Genomic DNA, 11,732 nt, shown 5'->3' on the forward strand with positions numbered 1-11,732 from the left:
ATAATAACTGATTTATATTTATTAAAAATGATTTTACTGATCAATGTTCAAACAAGGCCACGTATAGCTGCATTTATATCCATTTTATGCATTCCTTTTTAAGTCTTAACATTTGTGAGTTGTTACAACTTACAAAAGGGAAGTCGGAAACTTAGACATCATAATTAATGTAACAAGCATATATACAGGAGTCAGATTGAGAAGATATAACACTTACATTATCACTTACGTTGTGAACTTGGATGATTTCCTGGATCATCTTCCAAAAGTATGGATTATTGCATTAGTTTTCTGTGCAAACAAACCGCTCAAACCATTTTGACTTCCCCAATCACATCCACGGCCTTTATCAAACTTGCAGAAAATGACATATTAGAGTTCTCCTCTGCATCATATTTTGATATGTACCTGCTCATTAATAACAAAATTTCAACAATTAGATAATGGGACAGGAGCCACAATGTCTTCCTCTATTAACATCGATGTCAAGAGCTCAAGAAACCTACAGCTATCCAGTTTTGTATGTTACAACAATCAGATTAGAAAAAAGATATTGAAAAACCTTTGTAAAAAGTGCATACTTAAAAACCCTGTTGTGAGTCTTGCTAGACATGTTTCAAAATAAGTACTAGTTACCTGAAAATATTTTCTACCTTCACAAGAATCTTTTGGCACGGAGCAGTAATAGTTTATCCAATAGAACTAATTAACTGAATTTACATAACTCTAAACTGCGTAAACAAGCGCTTGTGATTACCTGGAGTACAAAAAGTCCATCAGTAGCCAACACAGACTCACAGTAGCAAAAGAACTCCTCAACGTATTCATGTCCTAATCTACTAATTCATGTCTTTCAGCTATTTCTAGGATCTCACTGTACCATAAAACAGAAGAAAAATAATAGTTAGAGGAAAAAAAGGAGGAAGAAATATTATATTTAATGGCTACTGCATTTTGTAGAGAATTTTGAGGTCATACCAAGTGAAAATTCAATCATATTATTGGGCACCCTGCAGTTGTCGGTAATCACAGAGAAGGAGCGTTATGCGATTCTGTATGCATAACAAATTTATTGGACGGGAATGTGCAGAAAGGCATTGGATAGAATTTAAAGAGACATAAAACCAAACAAGTCAACCTCCTTCAACAATGATGCCACTAGACAACGTAAGCTGTTAAATTTCACACAAAACTGCATGATTGATGCATAAATGAGTCTACAGACCCTCATCTAACAGATGTTCTCAAGAAATACGGATATGACTAAGAGGCATAAACTACAAATAAATATTAAAATAAATTCTCGTTTTTTTTAGTGCAACTCGAAATCTAATGCGTGTTTTCATACAAAAAATAAGACAAGTAATCAACATTCTCATCGTAATGAAAACAGACCTTAACTAGCAATATAATTCAGTTTGTTTTGATAGGCAACACAAAATTTCTACAGATGATCTAGGTAAATTTAAGTCAAGTTTGTTTTGATTGATAGATGGGAATATTATCGTTAACAAGTTAAAAGATTAGACTCACTGAATAGCAACATATTTAGGGACTAGGGCAGGTACAAAGTCAATCAAAGAGTAAGAGGATGCTCAAAAACTCAAAATGCATGCAGGAAGCAGTCCATGTAAACCTCGACACTATGTAACTTCAATCCAAAAACATAAAAAACATCTTTCCATAGTAAAGAAACATATCAGTCAATATGGCAAGAGGGTGACATTAGCATCTTTCCAATGTGTTTGTTCCATAAAATTTAAATCTTATTGTATTTTGAACTGTTGTTGAAGCATCAAAACTCTTTTTCCTTTTGTTCATTGGTAATACAGAGAATACTAAGCGCGACTTTCAGCTCCATAATGAATTTATATTTTTAATACTATTGAGAAACACAAAATGGTTGTTCATGACCAGCGCATGACAGGAGAAAGATAACCAATTACAAAGTGTAATACATGATATAAGGAAGTTCAACAAACTCTTAACTTCATAGGATTTGTGATGAAGGGAAGTTCGTAGCAAAGAAAGTAAACCTAGTCCGGGTACTTAGCATGTGAATCAAAGTACACTTTGAGAATCTAGATAAAAGAATCTAATTTCATGGCTAATCTTCCATAAATTCCACAATAAAGTAAATGGTGAATCTAAGTTACGTAATTCCACAATGTAATGGTGAATCTAAATCACAGAATGCCACAATGTGCTGGTGTCTACTAGATTGCAGGTTCTAGCTTCACGGTTGCTAACAAAATCATTCTGGACTACAAGGTCGTCACTTATTTGTTAAATACACTGAAGACCAAGAAGGTACTCTAGAGATAATGAATAGATGCTTCATGGATATCAGCATATCCACAGGGGCACGAGCTTCATGTATGAGCTTGAATTGGTCATGTGACGGGGGGGGCAATTATGTGGAGACAAGAAAGAACACAAAAAAGCTATGTTACATGATTCAAAATAGATAAAAAATTCAAGCAAACTCAGAAATTAGATTATACTTTCTAAAGGAACAAAGTCGATACTCTTTTTAGTCACATTATCAGGTATGTTTTAGTATGAAGCACGCATAAAAAGGTTACTGATAGTGTAGCTTAGATATATGACTAAAAGACTTGAGAACTGACCTGGAGTTTCTCTTAAGAACTTTTCAGTCTTTCACCATACTCCTTTACTTCCTGGAGACCTTTATGTAACTGCAAGCAATCCCATATCTTCAAAAAAATAAGCCTTTAATCTTCAAATGCCCAAACCGACATCGAAAAATGTGCTAATAAAATCATCCAAGTATATACCTTAGTCTGCCGCATTTGACGTACTGAAGATTGTTTTTTTTAGCAGAAATCAATAACTCGTCCAATTTCTATTATCACCATAAGGTTTAGGTAATCCAGAATTAATACACCAAAATAACGATCTGATTATGCTAAATAAGCAAAAAGGAGAGTGTTGAATACCAGGGATATTTTTTCCATACCAGCTACTAGTCGTTTCTTCTCTTCTAACTTCAGCTCCATTTCCGATTTCTGATAAAAAGATATTATTAGTCGCTTTTGAGTTCTGATAATACAGTCCAATGAACGAAACCTAGAAGACTATTATAAAGCTCCTTGTGTATGAAATGATATAGCTCTTCGCCAGGAGAGGAGTAGACTCGCGAGTAGACTATTCCACACTCGCGAGTGGTTAACTAAATATTTATAGCTTATTTTATATATGATGTCAAGTTGTTAACTAAGTGCCACACATATACTGTTGGATATTAGATTACCAAAACATGCTATTTCTGGTGCCAATTTCAGCAGCAGCTAGCAATGAGGCAGAGAAGGACAACCAGATAGACTCTTCTAGGCTTCAGCACTACCTCTCGATTGCTTTCCTCTTTCGAATGTTGTCACATGGTAGCCTGAATGTAAGAAGCAACAATTTTAAATCAAACCATTTGAAAAAACTAATTTATGAAATTTGGGGAAAAGAGGAGTACCCTGGCCTAGGTGCAAAGTAACATCAGAATATGTTTTGTCGAATTCACTATTGCAGCCTCCATCAGAACCTGAAGTCCATTCGTCGCAGAAGAAACCTTGGTTGCTATGGGGTAGTACTCAAGATACATAGGTTTCGGGCGTTCAGATGGTGTATGAAATCCTCTAAGCTCATAAATCTACAGATCATAAAAATACAGATTTAAAACTGCTATATTAGTCCACCCCACACAGTAAAACTCGATCACATGAATGGGAGAAAGAAATATAGTTACTTGTCTAGTAAGGCCCTCTGCTCCTAAATTATTAAAAAAAATAGGTAAAAACTGCATCTTTAGTCTTAGGTAAAACACATAGTACCATGTCACAAGACCAACAACATACATCAAACAAAAATTATAACTATTTAGTCATATAAATACTGTGAAGTACCTGCCTGCGTGAATGCTCGGGTTGTTCCATCAGCAATTGGTCCTGCAGTAGCAAGTACTCGCATAAATCGATATTAATTTGGGTGCTTGTCGTACAATAATAGCCTCAAATAAAAGACACAAATAACCAAAGGGAAGGCACTACAAACTACAGCCACCTTCTTAGCTTTTACAGCCAGTAGGCTTTCACTGAGTTGCTTTTCCTGCTGCTGCACTTCTTTCAAGCTCAAGTTTGATAAATCTTTACCCAGCATCCTCCTGTAATTGACAATGGTTGTTACTAGCCCGGCCTATGACAGAGTTTATAATAAAAGACCACAAACTCGAATCAATGACAGTTTTGAGGACATATACATTTGTCTCAATTGGAGTTTTGTTATCCTGTCTTTCAGACTATCAATCTCCTTCAAATCTTCTCCCTGCAAATAAAAAAGAGATCCAAGAAAAAGAGAATAGTTTGATAAGAGAGGCTTGTTTATACAAAGTAAGCAAAGAATTGTCTAGCTGGCCATAATCAACAGAATCCATGCCTGACATTAACTAGATACTTAAAAAAAATCTAACTATACAAGTTATGCAACAGAGAAACAAAGGGAGACATCTTTGTAATCATCAATCAAGTATGAAAATATAAACACTTCATCGGGAACTAAAAATAGAATTTGAGTCAAGACCCTTATATCTCAATCACGAGTGTTGTCTTTCCGCTTTGTACCTTAAACAAGACCAGTAAGGATCGCTGAATTTGGTCTCAAAGAAGGCACATGTGACGTGACAATGTAATACCCATAAGACCTAGCCATAAAGGACATATTCCAACCAAATAAATGTGGTAACTTCAAAAAAAAAAACCTCTAAAAAATTCAAGAAACAAGCAGCAACATAGCATCACTCCTTGTTACAAATGCACACTCAGCTAAATTATACTATTTGTCGATTCAATGCTCCTAAAAATGCTTAATTTATCAACTAGGTGATCCCAATGTAGAACAAAATTCATAAATTTTATGCAAAAGTTAACCTTAATTTCCAAAACCCACTTCAGAAACTTCAATAGAAAAAAATAAAGACCTAAAAATAAAACCCAGAGATAAATTAAAATTAATCAACAAACAAACTAGAAATAAACCCTAAATTCAAACTTAAAATATGTTGAATTTTTATATAAATATTTTTAATTGCCTGAAATATACTATGAGTAGGTAGACAAGAAAGTTCAAGCACAAAAATTTCGGCAACAAAAATGAAAACAATAAATAAAATCAAACCTTCAAGAACTTCTTCGCGTGAATTGGGAGAATTTATCTGACAAACCAAAGAAGCCGGAAATCCAAAACCCGCAACTTAGAGCGAATATCTCTAACAAAAACACTAACTTATTGAAGCTTGAGATGGTTATATTTGGCGAATTGTGAAAACTATCAATCAGGGTTTCCTTCCTTTTGTATTGAGAGGAATGACAAGATTACTAGCAGATTGCAAAAGAAATTGAGGTGATTCGTTTGTGATAACCTGTTGTAAACGAAATTAAGGGGATTCTGAGATGACACCAGCGATTCTCTGGGAGTGTATTCAAATTTTCCAATGAGCAGTTGGTTTTTGGAGAGTGTGGGTTGACTAGGTTGAGTGCTTGATATGTTGTGGGAGCAGGTATGGGAGAATTAAGCGGGGTTAAGGGGGGAAATTTGGCTAAAATTATAAGCGAAAAGTTATAGTTTAGCGGGCTTAGCTGACATGTGGGTACACGTGTCTTTTATTTGCTAATAACGACGCTCTATAGCATCTTTATATGCTACGACCCTTTAAAGCGTCAATATTTGCAAACTCCTATCCGCGCCCCAGAAATCCCTGTGACCCTTTCGTGAACCGTCGCAGTTAGTCCGTCTAGATTTGTATGTTTTTCTCATAGTGACATGCCCCTGGTTCCACTTCTTTGAGGGTGTCAAGCCTCACAATGCTAGTCTTCTACTCGCCTGCTCGAGTGATGAGACAGTATGGCTTGAAACAGAAGATCCCGGACTGTACTGAAGAGAACCCGAAACCTGTTGCGCTAAATGCAAATCGTCTTGAAGTTTGGAGGCGGTATTGGGTTGCCAAATCATTCTTGAGTATTCAGTTCCAACCTGAGCCAGTTACTCTGTCTGCGGGGTACATTGTATGGATGAGAGGCCTAAGCCAGAGGGACATTTCTCTCTTCGGACCAGCTAGAGTTCGAGGTTCTAGAGCTAGACGTCCTGCATCAACTGACTATGAGGAAGGTGACGGGAGTGTGGCCCATCTGGTGCTTGACCGTTCGGGATCCAAAGGAGGCTCGTCGTCCTCCCGTCTTGGAAGGCTTGCAATTTCCTTCTCCCGCCGCTTGGGCAAGGGGAAGATTGATGATTGATTGCGGGAGGAGCCGGGGGATAGTACTCAGGGTGCCAAGACTCGAGAGCATAGTCGCCCGACCCTAGATCTTTGTAGGCTAAATGTGTTTGAAATTGTATTGGAAGGAATTGTGTTTAGAATGTGTTTGGAAGATGTGTTTAGAAGATGCGTTTAGGAAGTGAAAAGGCTTTTGAACTTTTCTTCACTTGATCCTGACTTTGTATTTAAATTAGCTTTGAAGGCCTTAGAGCCAAATAAAGAGTTATTGTGTTAAATTCCGCTTGAACATGCTTTGCTTGGTACATTTGCAATAAAGACACAACAATTTTTGAAATTTTTTTTGATTTTTAGGATGCCCTTAATTGAGGAAATTTTGAATTTTTTTTGTATTAAAGTGGCCGGGCCTCGAAATGAGGTTGCCTACGTGTCCCGTTAGGGAATCAGGCCGGACGTAGTTCTGACTACCTTACATGACTTTGAATTTGGATTCTTGAATTTGAACATGGAACTTAGACATAGAACTTCTTGAGTTGATCGAGGTTGGTCATAGATCGGAATTCTGTTCCATCGACGTCTGTTAGTTCGACTGCTCCCCCGGAGAGGATATTCTTGACAATGTATGGGCCTTCCTAGTTGGGTTTGAATTTTCCCCTTGGGTCCATGGTGCTTTTGCGAAGGGCTTTCAGGACAAGCTCGCCTTCTTTGATGTTTCGGGTTCTGACCCTTTTGTTGAAATGTCTGGCCACTCGGCGCTGATAGACTTGTACATGGTGAGCGGCTTAAAGCCGACGCTCATCGAGCATGACTAGCTCGTCATATCTTGCTTGTACCCATGCAGCTTCTGGGATTTTGCTTTCGAGGACTATCCTTAGAGAAGGTATCTCCAGCTCGATACGTTGTACCGCTTCCATTCCATAGACCAATGAGAACGGAGTTGCACCATTTGAAGTGCGAATTGAAGTTTGATATCCCCACAATGCGAAATGCAGCTTCTGGGGCCAGTCCTTGTTATTGGTAGTCATTTTCATGATGATGGTTTTGACATTCTTGTTGGCTGCCTCGACTGCCCCATTGGTTTGTGGGCGATAAGGCGAAGAGCGATGATGTTGAATCTTGTACTCGGTGAATAGGTCTTCACATGCACTCTCCTTGAAAGTGGGTTCCTTGGTCACTGATGAACTCGTGAGGAACGCCGTATCTGCATATGACGTTTTCTTGTATGAACTGGGCCACTTCCTTGGAACCCAACACTTTGAATGACCTGGCCTCGACCCATTTGGTGAAATAGTCGATGGCGACCAGTATGAACTCATGACCCCCGGTGCCTGTTGGAGTGACTTTGCCGATGACGTCGATGAAGGAAATAATACCCTTGGTCCAAGTATGCATTTAATGATAAGTCTAATAAATGCGGTTCAGTATTAATTATACAAGTTAATAATTCAGTGAGATCAAGTGAATTGAATGCCTAGCTAGAGGCCGCTTCAGTTCAAGTGGATTAATGATATTAATCCACAGCTTACTCTTGACTGAACCCGTAGGGTCACACAAATAGTACGTAAACGGATCAAGTATTTAATGGCATTAAATACTCTATCTAATACATATTCGGAATCAACGGATCTTGGTTTCAGTGGGAGCTGAGATCGTCCAAGGCAAATAAATGAATACTCCGGAAACGATGATATTGCCGGAAACGGAAAAATGGATCGTATCGGAAATATAAATATTATCCAAGTCGTAGATGTTGCCGGAAACGGAAACATGGTACGTATCGGAAAATATTATCGGAAATGGAAATATTGCCGGAATCGGAAATATTGTCGGAATCGGAAATATTATCGGAATCGGAAAATAATTCCGGAAACGGAAATTTTAAATATTTTTTCGAGACGGAAATTAATTCCAGAATCGGAAATGTTAAATATTGTTTGTATCGGAAATGAATTCCGGAATCGGGAAATTAATCGGAAGCGCGTCGTACGAATTAGCATCGGACGAGCTTGCTAGACGAAGGCCCAACACGGAGCCAGGCCCACGTCCAGCAAGGGAAACGCGCGCCACAACACGCTAGGCCACAACATTTTTATGTTTAAAATTAGTAAAGCATATGAATTTATTGGTTTAAGTGGGAGAATTTTTAGTCATAAACTCTTGATTAGGTCTACATTCCTTTAAGGTTAAAACAACTTGATTAGAATTAATAAGGACTGAATAATTGGTAGATTATTGGTGCCCTTGATTAATTGCTGCAAATATTTATGTGATGCATAACATGTTCTACTAACCAGCTATGTGGGCCATTCATGATAATGAATGGGTGAATGGTATATATTGTATATGTATTGTTTTGCAGGATATTGAAAAGTGACTAGTATGGCCCAAATAGGATAGAAAATATGGTCAGCGTACCATTAATTTGAATGTAATATTGGTCTAAGTACCAAATTTTATTGCTTTTAAATATGGTCTGCGTACCATCAAATAGTTGTAATTAGTTTAATTATAGCTTATCCTATTTGAAGAAAATGGGCCTCTTATGGTGAAATTCAAGACGGAGTTTCCAATCCATTTTCAAGACGGACTTTGAAGTTGAAGCTTCAAGATGAAGTCAGGTCATACTAGATCACATTTATATCTTATGCATGTTTTAAGTTATTTATTGCTTTAAATATGTCTTAATTATGCATGAGATTATGGCTTGATTATGTTACATGATTAAGGATTTTAGTTCACTTAAAATCTAACCAACATAGTAAGAGCCTTAAGTTCCAAACTTAAAAATTGAGTTAAAAGGTGTCATGCCAAAATATATAACACTTACTTGGATAACCTTTACATCAATCTTAGTAATAGTTTTCCACCATAACGAGGTGTTACTTATTGATTCTATAGGGGTAAGGTACACAAATAATTGTGAGTACATGTTAGTTTTGGTGAAACTCAACGATATAAGTAAGGAGTCCTTTTATGTCGTGGAAAATGAGATAGGTTTACCTAATAAGTTCTTAGACGTACCTATCAACCAAGAGTAGTTTCTAGACTATTAGCAAAGGCTTTGCTTACCTCAAATATTTTAGAATTGAGTCTAAATACATAATGTGCTTAATTCTTCAATGATTTAAGGATCTTGGAATCATTTTATTCACACCTGCCGGAACAATAAATTCGAATAAAATGCTAATGACTTGTTTAAATTGCATGATTGCTTTAATTTTCAAGTTATTACTCATGATAAATGTTTAGACTTTGCATGCTTCAATGTATGTTTTAATTATTGTTTATAATTATATATCTTGCACTGCAGTTCCTTTTAGAAAGGTAATAGTAAATTTCTCGATTGGTAATGAATCCAATAACGATTCATGGAAATGAGAGAAAATGAGCAATTTAAATGTACGTTTCTTATAGCGACTTTTATGGTTGTTTTCGAGTATCAAAGTCGAATGGCAAACCGATTGGTGCTTGTGGATTCAAAATACAATGTAGTTTTGAGATCATAAAGCATTGAGTTTAAACGCTCAGCTTTACCAATGGTTAACAACCTAATATCTTTGTCCATTTAATTCTCGAATGAGTCTAGCCCCTAGACATTCATATAGATCGATGCTTAGAGAACTTTAGAAGCTTCTGGTAAGATCATCTAGTTGAAACAGAATATTCAACATAAATGGTAAGAACTTTGTTTAAGTGACATTAGACATGTCTAAACAAAGTATAAAAGTCAACACTAGAGAATTCAATTCTTAGGACTATAAGAAAGGGTACAAGAAATAGGAAAACAAGGAACAAATGAAAGGAATTTACGATTCCGTTTCTACCTAAAAGTTTATGTTTAAAGAGAAGTGACCTAGCAATCAAACTTCCTTGGTATTATATACCGCTTGAGGTTCTTACTTCGGTAATAACTCAAACAATAGAAGCTAGGCTACACTAATGGCCTACAAGTGGGAAATGAAGCATGGCAATGCTACATTAGTTGTAGGGTCATCTGGTTTGTTTTAAGTCCTTTCAAGGTTGAAACTTAATGGCTATTTTGTTCCATAATCAGCATACCTAAATTTCTGCTTCAAACACAAAAAGACTCACATTCAAGAAATACAAAAACAATGTTTGTTTGTTTATTTGGATGAAATGGTCATTTACGGGTTGAGTCAATATGCTTGACTAAAACAAACAACTCTTTAACAATAAGAACTTTACTAGGTTCAGATTTGAGTTCCACCAATCTTTGGCATTGTTGCTTAGACCATATCAACAAGTTAACATTCAAAATCTCTATTTTGATGGAATTTTGAAAGTTGATTGATTTCTAGATCATTCAAGACGAGCTAGTCTTACTTGTTGAAAGTAACAAAGGATATGAACTATTGTTAGAACGCCTAGACAATAGAGTTCAAAGCTAAAGAAAGATTTTATAACTTTATTATTTCACATGAACTTGAGTGAATATAGGTTTATTTACTCAAATATGACATAAGTTTGAATCTGTTTGGCTAGTTCAAAGATTCAAAAGTATAAAATCCACTTGGCAAGAAATCATAATGATCTAGGTTAGATCATGTTGATGATTACTTAAGTCAGAATGATCATCAATGATTGTGTGTTATAATTTCACAATCGAGCTCCATAAGATATGGTATATCTAAGTTGGAATGATCTAAGTCAATTAGTACTTGATTCGAACAATGATGAATCATAAAGACTTTTCCTATAATTTCTAAAACAAAATGCTCAACTACCACCAAACTAAACCAAATTTGTCAAAGCTATTTGAAAAGTAATTCCATAATATCTTTTCAACAATATATATATCTAAAGAGTTGATAAACTCAGTGGGAGCTTAGTGTTTGTTATTCGACAAACTAAGATCCAAGTTTAGATATATGTTTCATTGTGATTTATTCAAATTAGACAAAAGGGTATTGTTTCTACCACGAATTTTTGAGAACATAATGTTTGTTTGCTCGAAATAATATCCTTTTGGAAATTCGTTTCCAAAATGACAAGTGGGAGAAAATAGACCCTGAAGGTCTTCGAGGCGAACAACAAACATAAACGGACATTCCGGAGGCTTTTCGAAGTTCTTCAGAAAATCCGAACACTTATTCTTTAAGGACTTTAGAAGAGGCTTTAAAGAATAGACATCTCTTAGAAGACTTTACAAAGTGCTTCAAGGAGAACAGAATATTCAAAGGACTTTCAAAGTTTCTGTTGATATTCTATTTGTTTGATGTTCTATACCCAAGTAGGAGTAGAGTTCAAGTCACCGAAACTATGAGATTCTTCTATTAGATAGTGAAGAAATCTACAACTTGCAGTCAAACTATTATCACGTAGATTAATGAGTTTGTGACTTGTAAGAAAGCTATGACGAAACCCAGATTCCCTAAAATGGTTAGAGGCCATATATAGACTCAAATGTTTTAGATGGTTAAAGGCCATATAA

General features: G+C 36.1%; 1 long non-coding RNA gene across 1 annotated transcript; it reads right to left on the reverse strand.

Annotated features, from left to right (window-relative positions):
• Positions 1-322: 322 nt before the first annotated feature.
• Positions 323-2,867, reverse strand: LOC130464313 (uncharacterized). The gene is made up of 5 exons (XR_008924693.1): positions 2,799-2,867; positions 2,631-2,699; positions 979-1,052; positions 758-874; positions 323-408 (listed from the first exon to the last, which is right to left on the reverse strand). It is a non-coding gene; the product is annotated as an uncharacterized lncRNA (long non-coding RNA).
• Between the last annotated feature and the right edge of the window lie 8,865 nt (positions 2,868-11,732).

The sequence above is a fragment of the Spinacia oleracea genome, chromosome 6 (genome assembly GCF_020520425.1).
Source record: "Spinacia oleracea cultivar Varoflay chromosome 6, BTI_SOV_V1, whole genome shotgun sequence".
NCBI lineage: Eukaryota > Viridiplantae > Streptophyta > Magnoliopsida > Caryophyllales > Amaranthaceae > Spinacia > Spinacia oleracea.